This window comes from Coenobita brevimanus, chromosome 51 (genome assembly GCF_032717465.1).
Source record: "Coenobita brevimanus isolate Jiangsu-jjx chromosome 51, ASM3271746v2, whole genome shotgun sequence".
Taxonomy (NCBI): domain Eukaryota; kingdom Metazoa; phylum Arthropoda; class Malacostraca; order Decapoda; family Coenobitidae; genus Coenobita; species Coenobita brevimanus.
In genome coordinates, this window is record NC_137004.1 from 21,177,210 (window position 1) to 21,197,964 (window position 20,755).

Here is a 20,755-nt window from a genome sequence, read left to right on the forward strand (position 1 = left end):
AGGAGGGTTTGGAGGGCGGGGGAGAGCCTTCTTCTTTGCTATCCTTATCTCATTCTAGTAGTTCAGTTACTCTTCTAGGAGCTGCCTAGCATGGGCCAACCGGCCTACTGCAGTTATCCTCTCTTCTTATGTTCTTCAATCTGCGTGTGTGTGTGTGTGTGGAGGGGGGGGGGCGCGTTTTGTGTTTCTCCTCATTCTTGATGCTCCACTATCCTATTTCTCCTCCTACCCTTTCCCTACCTACCCCATCTCTCAATAATCAAGAAACTTCTCCCCCTCTCCTTGTTTGTTGCAAGTCTCCTCCCTTCCCTTACCCCCACTCCCTCCCCCTCACCCCACTTCCCTTCTAACTCTCCCTCTTTCTCCCCCATGCAATCCATAAGCCTCTATATCACTGCTTATCTCTCCCTCCTTCCCTCCCTCTTTTAAGTTGCTCTCCCCCTTCCATCAAACCTAGGCTGTCTCCCTCCCTCCTCTGTCTCCCCACCTTCATCCTCCCACTCCATCTACCTGTCTCTTTCCCCTAGGCTTTCTATCATTTTCTCCCTCCTCCCTCATCCCCTCCCACCACATCTACCCCAACCCACCCTTCCACAACCTCCTGTATCATTCTCTCCCTCCCTCCCTAATCCTTCTTCCCCTCCCAACCAATATACCTCTCATGTAATTCTCTCTCTTCCCTCTCCCTCTTTACTCCTTATTCGATTCTCCTTCCCTCCCACTCACACTCTCTCCTTCATCCTTTTTTTCCTCACTATCTCCTCCTCTCACGCATCTACCTCTCTCATGTAATTTCCTTTCTCTTCCCCCCTTGAACCTTTCTTTCCTTCCTCCCTCCCTCCTGCTATCTTTTCTTACCTTCCCTCTCACTCTCACTGCCCCTCCTCCTCCTCTTTCCCTCCATTTCTAAACCTTCTACTTTCCTCTTTCTCCCATATTCCCTCTGTCTTCCTTACTTTCCCTCCCCTCCTACTCCCTGTTCACCCCCTCCCTCCTTCCTCCCTCTGTCTACCTACTCTCCCTCCCACCCTCTCTTTCTCTCGCTCTTGAACCCTTCCTCTCTCCCTTATTCTCAGTCTCACTTCCCTCCCTCCCCCCCTTCCTCATCAACCCCTCCTCCCTCTCTCTCTTCAACCCCTTCTCCCTCCCCATCCCTCCCCACCCCTCCCTCTAACCCTCCCCTTCCCTCCCTGCCTGCCATCCATCTATCAGGGCAAACGGATGTCTATCACGCACGCTTTTAGGGATTAAATTCACCGGGGGTCTTTGATTCCGCGGACCCGGAGGCGGATTAAAGAGAGGAATTATTTCATATCATCTTTACCCACGCCCTAATAAAGAAACATTCACTGCCCTCTTTTTCCAACACCAAGGAACTGGGGTCTTTTTCTTTCGGTTTTCTTGGTAGGCTGGGGTCTTTGAACTTTATTTGCGACTATTTTCTGTGTTCTCTCTCTCTCTGCTTTCTTTTTTTCTTTCAGTGTGAGGAGGAGGAGGAGGAGGAGGAGGAGGGAGTATTTGTATCCCCTTTGTTTTCTTTATTGGGCTGTTATTATTGGTCGCCCAGGCTATTTTCTGCCCTGTGTGTGTGTGTGTGTGTGTGTGTGTGTGTGTGTGTGTGTGTGTGTGTGTGTGTGTGTGTGTGATAAGCCGCAGTTTCTTTTTTTTTACACCAGCTATTTTTCTTCCTTTACGTTCCTCCTTCCTCCTACTTAATCCGTTCACTACGATTGTCTTTTTTTACTCCTTGCCAGGCGTTTGTATTTATTTAAGGAAAGACCCATCGTTGGGAAGAAATTAGAACCAAGCCTTCCTTTACCCCTCTACTGCTACAATTATATCTTATTTTCGCTGACAATCTCATTCAGTTTTATTTCTTTACTACCACGATGTCCGCTATTTCTTCGCCACACTTTTACTGACTGACAATTTCATTCGGATTAGACTAAGACTCCTTATAGTGAAGGGAATAAAAACAACGTCTCCATTAACCCTCTATTATCATGAGGCATTTCTTAAGTTATTTTTGGTAGTTAAGACGGTTTCAGGCAAGGTGAGTCCTCTCGTAGTAAAGAGGGTAAATGTGCAAATGCTTATTATTGATTTATTTCACCTTTGATTTCTTTATACTGATTCCTGTTTCTAGCCTCTCATTTCCTCCATCCTTTCTTCCAGATCAAAGTAAACTGGCAGAATGTGGTTACCATACTTTTTTTTTTTTCCCCTTCATCCTCTTCCAATGGTTTCATTTTTTAAAGCTTTCCCCAGTTTTATTTCTTATTCCCATTCTAGCTTTGTCTCCTTTTCTTATTTCTATTTCTTACGCCTACTCTAGTTTTACGTCATTTTCTTATTCCTACTTCTTATTCCTATTCTACTTTTGTCTCATTGCCTTATTTCTTATGCTTATTTTAGTTTGTTCCATTTTCTTATTTCTTCTTCAGTTTTGCACGGTTTCATTCCCCCGAACCTTTCGCCCAGGCCACACAGGGTTTGCTACACCGAAAAATTAATCCTGTAATTGCCAGCTGTGGGCCACGTAGCCACAACGACACGCCACCTTCATCAGACGAAAAGGCCACCTGACGCCTGGACATTTAACCACGCTTTTCCTCGCTTCACCTTTCCTTTCTACAGATATTTAAAAAATTGAGAAAAGATCTAGCTCAGAGGCGATGGATGTTTGTGGGTTAGAAGAAAAGTTAATCAAGGGCCACACGCTAATCCCAGTCTTCATTCAATAGGGTCGCAAGAAAAAGAAAAAAATATCAAATTCCCTGCCACCTTCTTATAATTTAATTCAACAGGTACATCGGGGTTGAAGTGCACTCAGCTTAACTAGTGCTGCCAAGATTAATAGACACTGGGGCAGATATTTCCCTAAGGTGAATAAAATCGATCGACGTTTGCAAGAATGTACTGCTAAATGTGACACCACTCGTCAACGGGTTAGGATGCAAGACGTAACAATAAGACAGCTTGAAAAGACTAATCTCACTAGCTACTCTGTTAACTTTGGCTGGAATCTCTGAACCTTCCCTACCATCTTAGTTTTATACCAGTTAAATATTCGTGACATAGTTTACGAAAGAGAAACAGTCCTACATTAACTTTACAAAGATGGAATAAATATACCGGTAATAAAAATAAGGCAACACCACAAAATATAGCCTTGACATGAATTATTTTACTGCAATATTAATAAGCAAGTCACACGACGTGGCGGCGATAAATTAAAAGAGTGATGGTCAAAACGCCCCAATAAATCCAATATAGCTGAAAGTGACATGATCGACACGGAAATTAAAATGGAGCAATACCAAAATGGATCATACCAGCGTGTCTGAAAGAGGTCACTGATAATTTCATGATCTGTACTGTATAATCTCAGTAACTACAGCCCTCTTTTCATTTAGGTAACTCTAGTATTTCCTTCCAGCAAACACAAAATTTTTCGTCTGATAGTGAGTCAGAGGATATTGAGTGATTAATGTAATATACGTCATTGGTAATTGCACTGTCTCTTGCTAATTACAAATATAAGAGTTGATATGTGCGTAAGAAATATCAACACAGGTATATTAAATAAAGACGGTATATGACATTTTATCAATACGGAGTTGTAGGTCAGCTTCAACCCCACAATACTGGTACCGCCAATACTATTACAAAATATTACAGAAACAAAATATTAAGAATCAATCACTTCACTCATATACCAGCTTACTTTATAACTGTCACATGAAATAATAATACCACCACCACATCTACTGCTACTACTATTACTACCACCACCACCTCTACTACTATTACTATTACTACCACTACAACCACCGCCACACGAATAATAATAATAATAATAATAATAATGATAATAATAACAATACATAAGACTGCTTACTTATGAAAACATACGAACCAATACGGAGAAAATATAAGCAACCGGCATCCATCTTAAGTTTGTGGAAACCTGTGCTACCCTTCCGTGCCATCTACTTTACATACAGGTACTGGTAAAACACACACACACACACACACACACACACACACACACACACACACACACACACACACACACACACGCACTACACAACTACCACACCTAACCTACCATATTTTCTGCAACTGCACTGTACTGTACATTTTTCTCCTCGCCTCCCCCCCATAAAAAAAAATACTTGGAGGAAAAGAGCGGTGTTTCCATACCTGTTTTTAGTATTTTCAGAACTAGCTACTCTCTCTCTCTCTCTCTCTCTCTCTCTGTCAGCCATTAATTCAGACAAACACAGACTCGCACCAGCACCAAATAAATCCAGAGGGGGAGAAAAATGCGCTAAATTTATTCCCTCTATTAATCCAGGAGTGGACGATTTTTTTTTTAATACATGTTAAATGATCTTAAATTCGAGAGAGAGAGAGAGAGAGAGAGAGAGAGAGAGAGAGAGAGAGTGTGTGTGTGTGTGTGTGTGTGTGTGTGTGTGTGTGTGTGTGTGTGTGTGTGTGTGTGTGTGTGTGTGTGTGTGTGTGTGTGTGTGTGTGTGTGTGTGTGTGTGTGGCAGGAAGTTTAACGGGCGGAGGAGGGGAGAGGGAAAATATAGGCGAGAAAGGGGAGAAGGGAAGAGGGGAAAGAGAAAGATGGAACTAACGGAAGAGGGAGAAAGGAGGAAAGGCAGAGAGAACAAAAGGAGAAAGGAATAAAGAGAAAGAGAAAGAAGGGAATTAATACATAAATACAAGATAAGTGAAAAGAAGAAGAGAAAGAGGTGACTGAATAAAATGAAAGAGGAAGTGGAAAGTGACTGAAAGAGGATATAGAAATGAGAGGAAAGTGAAGATCAGAAAGGAAAAGGGGAAATAAAGATGTACATGAAAAGAAAAGATGACAAAGGAAAAGAAAGTAAATAACGAAACAAAGGGAGGTATACACGCGCGCGCGCACACACGCAGAGAGAGAGAGAGAGAGAGAGAGAGAGAGTGTGTGTGTGTGTGTGTGTGTGTGTGTGTGTGTGTGTGTGTGTGTGTGTGTGTGTGTGTGTGTGTGTGTGTTTTATGTGCTTGACTCTGGGCATAGGCTTCACAGCCTGCTCCCAAGGCCCAGTAGTCCTCCTACATATCATACACCTCTACATGTCGCCACTTCGGCGCTAAAACCCACCGTCCATATTGAATGCATGCTAGGGCTGTCTCTTACAGGACTGGTGTATTGGTATTAGCGGGGGTATTTTCACGACATGTCGGCGGGTCTTCTGGTAGACCGGTAAAGTCTGCTTTACATGAAATTCAAATCCTTTAACTTCCCTGCCCCAGCGGAGATTTGAACCTGGGTCCGGTAGGACCGCAGGCCACCACTCTACCGATTGAGACACCTCTTTACCGATTGAGTGTGTGTGTGTGTGTGTGTGTGTGTGTGTGTGTGTGTGTGTGTGTGTGTGTGTGTGTGTGTGTGTGTGTGTGTGTGTGTGTGTGTGTGTTTAAAATTGGACTAACTAAATAACACTCCTCATCCACCCATCCATCTTAGTAGGAGCGAAGGACCTGGATGACAAGCCAATTCCTCATCCATCTACCCACTTATGCGAACTCATTAAACAGTGCACTCAACCAAATATGCTCGTTCACCATTAATTTCGCTCTCTGGACACCTCAAACCATCATCCATCCATTCATCCGCCTCTTCATCCATCAACACATTCGCTAATCATCTGCTCATCCAGTTAACAACCCACTCAAGCACTTCACTTAATTAGCAATTCAACTCTCCAGGCACCTCAGCTATCCATGCCTCTATCCATCGGTCTATTCATCCATTACACCATCAATCTGTATCATCAAGTTAACTCCAGTTCTGTCAATTCAGATACTCTCAGGTAGCCTTTAATACGCGGCTCTCTCTCTCTCTTACATCGCTCTCATCCTGCTAATAATCCAGTCAAGCATCAAAATAAACTTAGTTAATTGCTTACGGTACCATTCTATCCACCAATCTGTTGCACACGTAACCAAATAGCTAATCCATTCTTCGATTTACATACTCAGCACTTCACCATTCGTCGAACCACTTCTTCACCTACTCTAATCTAACCATTCAACAAACCATTTATTATCCCAACAACCACCCATTTATATCCATCCATACATCCAACCACTTGCTCAACCATAATCCATCCATAAGAAAAAAAAATACTCTTTCCCCCTTACATCCATTCTCTGAACCCCTCACTTACCCTACCCTTGCATCCACCCATCCCACCACTTAGTCAATCGCTCATCCATGACCCGATTACGTAATCCACCGCATCACTCACTCACATTCCTTAGTCTAATCATCCATTTAATGAACCTTTTACCGCAGTTGTCATCGATCCACCCTCTTGTCAAACCACATTCTTGTTTAGTCATCTATCAATAGCTAACAATTAGTTGCATTTTTACATTTTACTTAGCCATCTAAGATACCTGGTGTGTGTGTGTGTGTGTGTGTGTGTGTGTGTGTGTGTGTACCTATTTTTATCGCACATCTAACAATCCATCCATTCATATTTCTCATTTACCATCCGTTCATCCATCTATTTAAGCATCCAATCATTCATCAGTGTCTGCTTTTGTTGATTCTTCCATTTTACCCACTTATCAACCAGTCTCCATCCATCTAGGCTACCAGTTAATTAACCAACCAACCTCCCCTCGACACACCTATATAAATCCATGCATCCACCTACGGTACGTATCTATGTAGCCGTGCAGGCGTGGCGGAGTGAGTGAGTGAGGGGAGCGGTGCCCCTGTCCCCTCCTGGGTTGACTGAGCACGGGAAATTCCTCTCAATTGATTGTTTTATAACCCACTGGGGCAAAAACTGCGCCTGGGGGAGCAGACGGGAGGAAGAGGAGGGGAGGGGAGGAGAAGAAAGGAGACAGGGGAAGACGGAGTAAACGAGAGGATGGGAGAGGGGAGGACAGGAGAGACTGGATAGGAGCGGGGGGACTGATGAAGCGGGAGGAGAGCGGGAGGAAAGGTGATGACAGAAGGTGAAAGATAATGAGAAATGAGAAATGGGGAGGCGAGGGACAGGACACGAGAGGACAGCCAGGCGGGCAAGAATAGGAGGAGAGGATTAGAAGGAACACTTGAGAGGGGGGGAAAGGGGGATAAATTACGAGCGAAAGGGAGGGGGAAGACGGACGAGTGAGGGGAAGAGTACGGTACTGGGGAGGTGGGGGGATGGGGGAGGAGGGGAAAAGAGGGAAGCTTAAGAGGATGGGCAGGAGGTGTCAGTATGTATGTATGTGGACGTATACAGTATGTACACTCGATGGGAGGACTATGTGTGAATGGGAAATATATAACGAATAAGGGAAGGGAGATAGACAAATAGGCAAAAATCGACACAAGATAGACGCAGATGAATACACACCCCCGATAGTCTCTCTCTCTCTCTCTAGTAATCTCGTTCTAAGACCTAACGCTAGCTATGTACATTTCTCCCCTCCCCCAGCCTATCAGCTACGTATTATCCAGTCGTCTACCTTACTTCCATCTCCCTACCAATCCATTTATCCATCCATCCATCTATTTATCTACCTACCTATTTACCTACAGGTCAATTTCTCTACACTCACAATTTTCCAATCATTCACTTCCGCACCACCTCCCTACCAAACTAAACCCACTTCCTACCTATTCACCTACCTACCTACCAGCTTCCTGCCTACCTACTTACCAGCCACCCTCCCAAAATACCTTACCTTCCTTCCTTTCACAGCATATTTCCCTTGACCCCTAGACTACTTTCTCTCTCATTACCTGTCTACTTACGTACCTGCCTATATACCCTACCTAGGCTCCCTTACCTTTGTTCTTTTCCTCCCTTCCTGCCTACCCACCCAACCTACGTTCATCCACTCACCCGTAAATCCGTGTGTGTGTGTGTGTGTGTGTGTGTGTGTGTGTGTGTGTGTGTGTGTGTGTGTGTGTGTGTGTGTGTGTGTGTGTGTGTGTGTGTGTGTGTGTGTGTGTGTGTGTGTGTGTGTGTGTGTGTGTGTGTGTGTGTGTGTGTGTGTGTGTGTGTGTGTGTGTGCGCGCGCGCGCGCGTGATCGCACAGAGGGAGAGAGAGAGAGAGAATAATTGGCTAGGTATGACGAGGAAGGTTGGACGGTATGGAGGTATGCAGATACCGGTAATATGCTGAGGGCTGAGTTGACAGGTAGGTAGGCAGGCACCAGGCAGCAGCGCCAGGTAGGTAGTTAGGTAGGCAGATAGGTAGGTAGGTAGGCAGGCAGTGCGGCAGGGAGGGAGGCAGGCAGGCAGGCAGATAGATGTTATAGACATATAGAGAGATAGATAAATAGATAAGCTTGCATAAATGATATAGGCATAGATAAATAGACAGACACAGATGTACAGACAGACAGACAGGTAGGTAGGTAAGTACGTAGGCACGAAGACAGACACTAGACACTGACGTATGCATAGGTAAGTAGGGTAAATAGAAACACTTGTAAGTAGACAGGTAGGAAGGCTGGTAGTTAGCTAGGTGGGTACGGTGGCAGGCTAGTGTGTTGGTAGATACGTTGAATAAATCGTCAGGTAGGTAGGTATGCATGTAGGATGGTAGGTGGGTAGGTAGGTAGGTAGGAGGTAGGTGGGAAGGTAGGTAGGAGGTAGATAGGTAGGTAAGAAAGTAATTGGGAAGGTAAATCAGTAGGTAGGTAGGTAGGTAGGTAGGTACACAGGTAGGTAGGTAGGTAGGGAGGAAGGCACAGGTAAGCATGAAGGTATCGTAAGTAGGCAGGTTAGCTAATATGAATTACAGCTTAAATAGGCATGTACAGAAACAGCAACTCCTAGCAGTAAGTACAGGGTGTAGGTAAGTAGCCAAGCCTATGTAGGTATGCAAACACCCCACCCGGTAAGTAGGCTATCAATATAACGCTGCGTAGTTAAGGTGGGCAGGTGACAGGCAGGGAAGTAAGGCTGCTGGTACTAAGTAGGCAGACAGACTTAAGTAATGGGTAAGTAGGAAGGTAGGAAGCAAGTAGGACGGTGAATAGGGAGTATGGAAACAAGCAGATAAACAGTTAGGAGGGAAGATGGTAGACAGGGAAAAGGAAATAAGGCAAGCAGAATACAAAGTGGGTAATGGAGGTTGGTAAATAGTAAAAATGAGGATAAGCAGCCTAAGCAGTGAGGAAGGATGTAGGTAGGAAGACAGTGAGTAAGGAGGGTAGGTAGTAAGTAAGGAGGTAGGCAGACAAAGTATAAGGAGGTAGGCAGACAAAGCATAAGGAGGTAGACAGACAAAGCATAAAGTGGTAGGCAGACAAAGTATACGGAGGCAAGTAAAGTATAAGGAGGTAGGCAGACAAAGTATAATGAGGTAGGCAATACGCAGGTTGGCAAGAGGCGGGCAGGGAGTAAGGAGGTAGGCAGGCAGGCAGAAATAAGTATGCAGTAGGAAAATAAGCAGGTTGTCAGATAAGTGAATGGGTGGATAAGTAGACGGTAAGGAGGTGTAATTCCCAGCGACATATATACATGCATATGAAGCCAGCATGAATACAAATAGGCATCATTAGGTACCAAGGCAGGTTGTAATTGTATTGAGACCGTTTACATATATTAGTAGATGTGTATGTTGTCATGCAAGGAAGTCAGATATACAACCTATGCATGTATTCAAGAACGTACCAATATATATACATGCACCAGAATGTATGTATGCATGTTGTATGTACATATGAATGAATGAATGTATGTATGTATGTATGTATGTAAAGGTTATCGTATACTGTGGAAGCATAGTGGTCGAAGAATAAGAAAAAAACAAATGGTGAAACTATGAAGGCGTGTGTGTATGTAGGTGTCGGTAAGAGGAGGCTGGTAGGCAGGTAAGCAGGGAGGAAAGTAGGGTAGGCAGGTAGAAGAACAATTAAGGTGTGGCCTCATTAGGGAAGGAACGTCATTGGCCGGTGTAGTGGAGCGTTACCATCTCACTGCACCTCCCTACACCCTAACAGCCTCCTACACCCTGTTAACGTACCAACCCACACATTCTTTTACACCCTGTCACCCTCTTCCTTAGTCCTGGCACTCACAGACTTTTCGCACCCTCCTGATTACCACTTAACAACATTCTACATCCTATTAGTACACCCTAACCTCCTCCTACACCCTGGTACCCACTCTCTTTGTCCTGGCACTCACAGACTTTTAACCCCTTCTAGATTACCACTCAACAACGTTCTACACCCTACCAGTACACCTTAACATCCTCGTACACTCTGTTCCCATACCAACCCACACATTCTTTTACACCCTGTCATTCTCTTTCACTGACTTCGCTCTCGCACACTCGTAACACCCTCCTGATTACTACCCAACACAGTTCTCGGGTAGTTACACCCTACCAATGCGCTCTAACATGTCCCTATACCATGTTATCATCTCATTCCACACAATCCTTTACACCCTGTCACCCTCTTCCATCTCTTCCCTTACTCTAACACTTACACACTCGTAACACCCTTCAGACTACCACCCAACACAGCTGCAAGATCTAACACTCATAGTCCTAAACCCTCATCACCATTACACATTGTAAACATCCTTTTACATCCAGTCACCCTCCCCTATCACCCAAGCACTTAACCCTCTAATACCCTCCTCAAGTTCACCCTTACAGTGATCCAGCCCTTGGCCTACCTATACCATTCTTTCACATCCCACTACCACTCTACACCCTACCGTTCTAGTACACACACAGTCACTCTTCCTACTAGCAGCTACAACTCTCTTCGACACACCTTATTTTCACTCATACATTGTTTAACTCGTTTCCTTTCTTCTCTTTCGCACTCTCCCTACCTCTTCTCAGTCTTCTCCTCCTTACTCCCCTCCCCCTCTCTCTCTCCTTACTTTCTCCTCAGTCATCCCTGTCTCTCTTCTCGCTCTCTATCCTTCCTATTCTCTGTCCCTCTTCTCAAATTTCTGCCGTTCCCCCTCCTCCAGGTCTCCTTACTGACTTCCTCCCTACCTCCCTCCCTACCTCTCCTCCTTCCTCCCTCATTTCATTTTCCTACAGCCTATTTTTTCCATCCTTCTCTGTTCTTATCCCCATTTACTCTTCTCTCCACTCCCATTCCGTCTCTCCATTCCTACCGTTTCACCGTCCCTCTCACTCTTCACTGTCTTCCCTCCCTTCTTTATTCCCTCCCTATCACTTAGTACAGTTTTCACCCACTTCATCCCTCTCCTTCCTTCATTCTTCACTCCTTACCACCCCTCCTTCCTTCCTTACCATCCTTCCTTCCTTCCCTACCACCAAACTCTCTCTCTCTCTCTCTCTCTCTCTCTCACTCACTCATTTCTTCTTTATTCCATATCCTCCATCCTTTCTTCCTCACCACCAAATCTACCCTCCCTCCTCCTCTCGCCCTTCCTCCCTGTCCCCTTCCCACCTCTTCCTCCCTGTCCCCCTCCCACCTCTTCCTCCCTGTCCCCCTCCCTTCTCTCCCTCCCTCCCTGCCTCGCCCAGCACTAGGGTTGCGGGCGTCAGCTGTAAGGCTCCCGGGATCATTATTTCTCACTCACCACCCGGGAAGAGGAAGTGAGAGGGGCGACTCAGAGGAAGAGGAAAGAGAAGAAAGAGGAAGTGAGGTGAGAAAGGAAGAGGAGAGGAGAGGTATGAACAAGTGAAGGAAAGGAGAAGGAAGAAAGAGGAAGTGAGAGGGGCGACTCAGAGGAAGAGGAAAGAGAAGAAAGAGGAAGTGAGGTGAGAAAGGAAGAGGAGAGGAGAGGAGAGGTATGAACAAGTGAAGGAAAGGAGAAGGAAGAAAGAGGAAGTGAGAGGGGCGACTCGGGGGAAGAGAAAAGAGAAGAAAAAGGAAGTGAGGTGAGAAAGGAAGAGGAGAGGAGAGGTATGAGCAAGTGAAGGAATGGAGAAGGAAAAGGAAGTGAGAAGGGCGACTCAGAGGAAGAGGAGAGAGAAGAAAGAGGAAGTGAGGTGAGAAAGGAAGAGGAGAGGAAAGGTATGAACAAGTGAAGGAAAGGCAAGAGAGGGACGAAGAGACGGAAAAGAGACGAGGAGGAGAGGTATGAGGAAGTGGGGGACGCAGAGGAAGAAAGAAGACGGAGAATATAAGAGGAGGATAGAAAGTATCATGAGGCAAAGAGAGAAAGAAGAGGGAGATTACGTGAGATGGGGAGATGCAGCGGTGAAAGAAAGAAGAGGTGGGAGCCGAGAGAGAGGAAAGAGGAGGAAGAGGAAGTCAGGGGGGGAGGGAAAGCACAGAAGGAGAAGAGGGAGAAAAGACGGAAGGAAGAGGAGAGAAATTTGAGGTGGAAGAGTAAGATGAAAGAGTAGGAAGAATGTAAAGAATACGAGACGAAGCAAAGACAAGCAAGAAATATATACCGACACTGAATAAGCAGAAAAAGAATAGAGACGAAGGTAAGAAGGAATCAAGAAGCAATGAGATGGGAGAAGAACACAATATAAGAAAGCTGGTTAACGCAGTCATGGGTGAAGGAAAGGAAGCGAGAAGAAAAGAGGAAGGAGGAACTAATAGGAGGAAAGGAAGTGAGAAGAATGAAGGAAGGAGGGAATAATGAAAGGCCACAAACGCTTATAGGAGGATGAGGAAAGATGAGCAAAGGAGAGCTGGGAGGAAGTAATGAAGAAAAGAAGGATAAAAAAAAAAAGGATGATCAAAGGAGAAAATTATGAAAGATGACATATGCAAGAGGAGGACGAGGAGCCCAAGGGGAGGAGGGAGGAAAGACACGAGCACATGAGAGAGACAAAAGTGGATGGAGATGGAGGTGGTAAAGGAAAGAAAGAAGAGAGATGGTGAACCCAGAAGAGAATGACGAAAGGTGAGATATGCAAGAGGAGGAGGAGGAGGAAGTGAGAGGCAGGAGTGAGGAAACAAGATGCTAAGATGGAAGAGGAAATGATGAAGGAAAGAAGGGAATTGAGATGAAGGTTGAGGGAGAAAACGATGAATGGGAAAATATGCAAGACGGGATGTGAGACGTAATAATAAGAGGAGGAGAAGAGGAAGAATAACTGAAGAAGAGTGGGGCCGAGGAGAGGACGATGCGAGACAAGAGGAAGCAATGAAAGAAAGGAAAGTGGAAGCAAAAGGCATGATGCAATGAAAAAAGCTGTCAAGAGAGTGGAAGCAAGAGGCAAGGTGGAATAAAGAAAAACATTCAAGGCAAGGGAAGCTGCAAGAGGTATGGGGAAGAAATGATCGAAAGAACAGGAAAAGACAGAGAGCAGAAAGTGAAAGAAAAAAAAAAAAAAAAGGGATGTGACAGCGAGAGAGGAAAGATGAGGAAGTTAGGAAGATGGGACAGAAAATGAAGAGAATGATGAAAGATACGAATAAAAATGAGCCGGGTAGTGAGAGATACCGTAGGTGGGAGCCTCGAGAAATCAAAGAAATAAAAGATGGATGATAAATAAGAAAAAGAATTAGAGGTGACTGTAAGGAGAGACGTTAAGTGAAAGACAGCAGTATATAAAAGCGACGAGATAATATTGAGAAAAACGAGATAATATTGTGAAAGATAGTATACAAAACTGATAAGTCCTGGACATACAAAAGAATGAATAGATAACGAACGAGCTACTGAGGGCGAAGAGGAGCGAAGAAGAGAAATGATAGCTACTAATAAAAACATAAGAAACTAGAAAGCATTAAGAGAGCGCATACCTTCGCCAATGCCACTGCAATTAAAAAGGATCCGGTTTCGGATCCGTGGATCTAGGATCCGGATCCGCCCCAAAATTTATTCAATTCTTTCTTGATCCATGGCCCACCTTTCCACAAAATATTCTTTCTTGGTCCATGGCCCACCTTTCCACAAAATATTCTTTCTTGGTCCATGGCCCACCTTTCCACAAAACATTCTTTCTTGATCCATGGCCCACCTTTCCACAAAATATTCTTTCTTGGTCCATGGCCCACCTTTCCACATAATTTCATTGAAATTCATTGAGAACTTTTGGAGATATTATGCGGGGTACTCCGGATCCGGATCCGTATCTACCCCTAAATTTAATTATTTCTTCCTTGGTCCATGGCCCACCTTTCCACAATATTTCATCGAAATCCGTTCGTAACTTTTTGAGTACATAATCCTGCTAACAGACAGAGATACAAACAAACAAACAAACGCCGGCAAAAACATAACCCCCTTGGCGGAGAGAAAAGCTAGACAGTAGGTAAAATAAAGGAGAAACGAGCTTAAAAAAAAAAAAAAAGCGAAAAATTAAATCCCGCAAACAAAAACCACAAAAATGTGAAAAAGCAGGAAAAAAAAATCTGAAAGCAGGTAGGAGCAGACCAAGGAAAACACGTGGAATGGGTGCATGCATAAGAAAACGTGAGAGAGAAAAAAATGAGGGTGAAACTTTACAAGAAACCTCAGCGTAAGGAGGGAGGAAGGAAGTTTTCAGAGGCTGCGGAGAGAGGGAAGGAGGGAAGGAAGGAAGGGGAAGAAGGGAAGGGACGGGACGGGGAAGTGAAGGGAAGGGAAGGGAAAGCAAGGCAAGGCAAGGGAAAGGAATGGAAAGTGAAGATGTGGAGGAGAGGGGAGGGGAGGGGAGGGGAGGGAAGGGAAGGGAAGGGAAGGGAAGGGAAGGGAAGGGAAGGGAAGGGAAGGGAAGGGAAGGGAAAGCAAGGGAAGGCAAGGCAAGGCAAGGGAAAGGAATAGAAAGAGAAAATGTGGAGGAGAGGGGGGGGAAGTGAAGGAAGGAAAGAAGGAAGGAAGGAAGAACGAAGAAATGTAGCATGCAGAAGAAAGAGTGGAAGGAGTAAGAAAGAAAAAGAGTACGAAGAATGAAGAAGGCAGTAAAAGAATGAATGAAAGAAGGAAAGAAAATGGAAAAGAAGAGAGAACTGAAGGATGCACCGGTACAATGAAATAAAAGAATGAACACGAGAAAATAAAAGATAATAAAGAAAGAAGGTACCGTCTAGGAGTAAGAGGAGGAGGAGGAGGAAGGAGAGAGGTAAGAGTCATTAACACACCTGCTAATTAACACCCATTACCTGTCCACCCCCTCACCTCCTCTCAGCAAAGAATGGACGGAAGGCAGAACAGAACGGAGGGAAGACAGGGGAAAGAAAATGGAGGGAAAGGAGGGGAAAAAATGAGAAGAAAGAATACATATGGGAATGGCAGGTACTAAAAAAAAACTGTGAGGAAAAAGGGGAAGAAATCTGGGATGAAACAGGAAAGCTGCGAGGAGAAAACACAAAACATGGGAAGAAAGAGAATGAAAAACTGAGGAATGACAGGAAATAAATGAAGAAAGACACGGCAGAGAAACAATAATATATATATATATATTCATTCATTCATTCATTCATTGCCAGACGCCATGTATCCCAGACGGGGTGGCCAAGGGCTTAGAGTTAATTGTTTTACAGGGAGGGGCACTAATCCTCCACCAACCCCACTTGACGTAGGGATGCCAACAGCATCTGGTGTTCCCAGGCGGTCACCCATCCAAGTACTAACCAGACCCAACGTTGCTTAATAATACTAATAATAATGAAGAAATTCACTCTACCACCTCACCTCACCTAACCTAACCAAATTTCTAACTTAACCTAGCCCAACCAATCAATGGGCCTTCTGATGGTATGGAAGCTCCCTAACACCCCTTCCCTAGCCACTCATTTTGGGACATGGCTGGTTCATATGTTTCTGCACCCCATATGCAGAGTATGGTGGTACTGGAATGATTTTTGTAACAGAAGAAAATGGTAAGGTGTAACAAACAAACCTAAATCAGTTAGGAAAAGGTGTTAGGCAGCTTCCTTAACTGAGAATACAAGTCCAAGTTTCAACCATTACAGTGCCACAATTATTGATAACCTTAGGGAGAAAAAACAGTCTGCCTAACACCTTTCCCCAAGTGATTTATCTCGCCCATTATATATATATATATATATATATATATATATATATATATATATGTGTGTGTGTGTGTGTGTGTGTGTGTGTGAAAAAATACCGCGTGAAAAACAAAATTCGATGGGGAAAAAATTAATAATGAAGCGAGGAAGGAACGAAAACAAAATAAACGGGAAGAGAAACCACAATCTCTGATGGAAGGCGAGAAAGTAGGTGAGAAATGAGGGAAGAGAAAGATAAACAAGAAAAAGACGTAAGAGAAAGACAAACCAGAAAATGACTTAAGAGAAAGATAAACCAGCAAATGACGTAAGCGAATGGGGGATTAGAAAGTGCTGTGAGGGAAGAAAATACAAGGATGCAAGAAAGGGTGCGAAAACAAAATAAACAAAAGCAAACTGAGAAAGACAAAAAAGCTGGAATAATGCACAAGGACAAAAAGAAGAAGACGAAGAAGAAGAACATGAGGAAAAGAAGGCGAAAGGGAAAGGATAACTGGGGGATGAAATAACAAAATTAAACAGAAAAAGAACAATTGACGAAACACGGAAAAATGAAATTAAATAAACACTAGAAACGAAATATGGGTGGAAGAGAAAGAAAATAAAGCATATGAAAAACGAAAAAAAATGGAAAACCGAGAGGAACAGTAAACAAAATGAAACAAAAATAAAAAAGAAAGAGAATAAAAGAGGACGTAAAAATGCAGCAAATAATGAAGAAGTGATTATTAACGAAAATGTGTAAATGAAAGGAAAAAAAAGCTTGACAAGAGCATATAAAAAATACACAAATGAAAGTGATGGAAGAGAGTGATGGAAGAAAAAAAAGGGCGATAACACGGGAAACATGACAAATAAGGAAACTATATATATATATATATATATATATATATATATATATATATATATATATATATATATATATATATATATATATATATATATATATATATATATATATATATATGTAAACTATAAAGCAATGAAAAATGAAGACATAAAAGAAACCATAAAACTAATAACCGAAAAACACAATATGAGATAAAAATAGAGAAGAAAGGTAAACAGAGTGCTCCATCTACCACTTCCATTACCAAAGTGTTCCTATGACAATCCCACGACCACAATCACATTACCTCCCTACAGTACATTCTCTCTCTCTCTCTCTCTCTCTCTCTCTCTCTCCCTCTGTCTCTCTCTGTCTCTCAGCAAATACGGGCAATTCTAAGATGGCTTTAATATGCAGACACAGAAACAGAAATATAAGAAACACAGATATACCAAAAAGATACAACTTGGTAGATTGACGTGCAGATAGACTGACAGGCTTAGATACTAGTAGATACAGTCTTCCACAATTACCAATACCTCCTAGTCACCCCTCCTAAACCACCACCATCACTAACTACCACAACTACCACCAACGTATCTTTCACCACCACGACTACCATCTGTCTACCTGACCACCACAACTACCGCCACTATCTCTCCCGTTACCACAACTACCTACCTCACTACATAACTACCATACTCTAATTACCAAAACAAGGCCTACCACCAACCCCCTCACTACCACAACGACCACCATTACCCACCTTACCACAACTACTAATTCCCTTACTATATGACTACCAGAACTAACACCATCTCTCTCACTATCACAACCATCACCACCCCCAAACTATCACAACTACCAATTTCTCTTACAACTATGACTACCAGAATTACCATCATCCGCCACACCACCACCATTAACCACACTACCACAATTACCACCACTTCCAGGCCACTCGAGACCCTCTCACCCAGCCTCTCAAAAACCACCACCATCCCGCCCACTACCACAACTACCACCATCTACCACCTCCACCACCACCAAATTCTGAAACTCTTGCATATTTCAACACTAATTCTCAGCAAAGTTTTCTCTCGCTCCAGTCAGCGCTCGGAAGAAAAAAGTAAGAGAAAAAAAAAAAAAGAGAAAAACTAAAAATCTTCCCCAACTGTAGATTTTTCTTACTTCTCTCTCTCTCTCTCTCTCTCTCTCTCTCTCTCTCTCTCTCGTATTTTTTGTCGTTTTCATATATATATTTTTTCTTTTGCTTCTCGTGTGTCTGTGTGTGTGTCTCGCTCTCTGGATTCAAAGGCATTTTTAACACACTCTGTGGTGGAATATTAACTTGCCTTTTCGGTGTGTGTGTGTGTGTGTGTGTGTGTGTGTGTGTGTGTGTGTGTGTGTGTGTGTGTGTGTGTGTGTGTGTGTGTGTAGCCTATATGTTTGAGAAGTCTGAAGCAACGAAATAAGGCAGGTATGTATGTGTGTATATATGTATTTATGTATGTATGTATTTATGTATGTATGTATGTATGTATGTATGTACTTATGTATGTATGTATGTATCTGTGGGCGTGTTTTTTTGTGTCTGGGAATGGCTAAGGTGGGAGAAGTTTTTGTACCTGAGAAGAGGTAGAGATTTTTGCCAGGTTAGGGGTAAAGAGGGAGAGGGAAGAGGAGTGAGAGAAGAGGAGATGAAGAGCGGGCGAGAGGATGGTAAAGAAATTAATGGAAGAGAGGAGTGGGAGTGAGGATGTGTTCAGGGAAAGGGGAGAAATGGGGGGAGGAGAGAAGGGTGAGGAAAGGGGGAGAGTAAGGAAGGGGGGAAACTAAGACAGAAAGAATGAAGGGGGAGAGAGAGGGAGTGTGTGAAAAAGTGATGGTAAAGTACAGGGGAGGGGGGGGGAGAAATGGGGAGAATGGGTACATGTAAAGAAAAGGAGTGGAAAGGGAAGAAGAGGATGACAAGACTAAGCGAAGAGATGATGACAAAACGGGGATGGTAAGGGAAGGTGGAAAAGACTGGCCAGACAGGAAGAGGGGGAGGGGGGGGAGAGGAAAGTGGACATTGAAGAAGGAAGAAAAGTGAGGACGGGGAGCGAGTGAGGAAGAAAGAAGCACAGAGATGGTGAGGGATGAGGAGGTAACGTGAGGAGGGAGCGATTGGGAAAGGGAAAAATGGGGAAGTTAGGAAAAAAAAGGAGGAAATGGGGAGGGAGGGACTGGAGAGAGAGAGTCAGAAAGAGGTAGACATGGCAAGGGATAGGGGAAGAGGTGAGAGGAAGCATGGAGGAATAAATAAGCAGTAGCAAAGGAGGAGACGGGGAGGGGAGAAGGGAGGTAAGAAAAATCAAAGACGGGAAGGAAAGAGGGTGAAAGGAGAGAGCTGAGGGACTGTGTGAAAAGATGAGCGTAAGGGAAGAGGGGAAAAAAGAGGGGAGGGAAAGAGAAGAGAATGGCTCTGAGTGAGAAAAATATAAGCAAGAAGGGACTCCTGTGATTCTCTCGCTCTCTCTCTCTCTCTCTACCGGAGGAGAGACAAAGGAGAGAGGGAGAGACACCCTGGAGGAGACAAAAACCCTATTTTCCCACACTCCACAAAAGTCACACATTTTTTTTTTTTTTCACACTTCTTCATTTTACTTCAATTTTTTCCCCTGTTTCCTTTAGACGTGACAAGGTACGCGGCTGGCAATGTACTCTTCTTCATTGTCTCTTGCTTCTTCATCTCTCTCTCCCTTGACCTATTCATGTGGCTGCAGATGTTGTGTGTGTGTGTGTGTGTGTGTGTGTGTGTGTGTGTGTGTGTGTGTGTGTGTGTGTGTGTGTGTGTGTGTGTGTGAACTTATGTATGCATGTAAGCCTGTATGTGCATGTAAATTGTATTAAAATTGGCGGTACTTATGAACGTACCGACTATGTACTGTACATTATTCGGTATGTGTCTAGCTACATAACTCTCTCTCTCTCTCTCTCTCTCTCTCTCTCTCTCTCTCTCTCTCCAGGGGTCACGCCGCCGTCTCCAACACCAATAAAACAACACGGCCAAAGTTACATACATGCAAACACACAAACAAACAAACAAATACACAAGACAAACGCTTATATTGAAACTGACAGGAGGCAATTTTGGTTCCCCTTATTCTTTTTTCCCTCCCTGGGATTTTGTTTCTCTGATTCTTATTCCTTTTTTTCTTTCTTTTTTGTATTCTCGATCTTTTGTTTCCCTCACGTGGATTTTTTTTAAAGAATTTGAGTTTCCTTGCCAGCTTTTTATTCTGACTCTTTTTTTTTTTCCCCTCTTTCTGTGATTCTTCTTCCATTTTCCACTTCTGTGAGTCTTTCTATCATTGCTCTTCTCCCCCTCCAATGATTCTTCTTCTATTTTCCCCTCTTCCTGTGATCTAAATTTATTCCTGTTCCCCTCTTTTCCCACTTCTGATTAGCACATTCAAGTCTAGCTTTCTCTTAATGTTTTTCTTTTCATCTTAGGCTGACTCTTCTACGTCACTTTCTGTTTTCTCTTTACAAATTATTCATGTTAAATGCTTATCTCTTCCTCTGTCCTCTCTCGTTAATGAATACAGGTAATATATTTCACTCAGTTTTCTTCTCTTTTCCTTACCTGCCACGATCTTTTTAATGTCATAAATCAATCCATCAATCAACCTTCATTCTCTCTCTCTCTCTCTTCCAACCCGTCAGTTCTGAAGGATCCCCCCCCCCTTCAACTTCCTCCTTTAAGTCATTCACTTCTCTTATCTTCGTCAGAAATATACAAACTACACATTTTCTCTTCGCCTCCCCTTATAAATTCGTTTTTCTCTCCATCGACCTATCCATCCACTCCCTGCTTTCATTCTTCCCGTGAGGCAAGTAAAAATGTCTGGTGTTCGACATAATAAAATATCAAAGTCCATCCTTCCACTTCCCTTTCATCACTTTCCATCCATGTTTTACCTATCCATTTATCCATCCATCTAACTTAC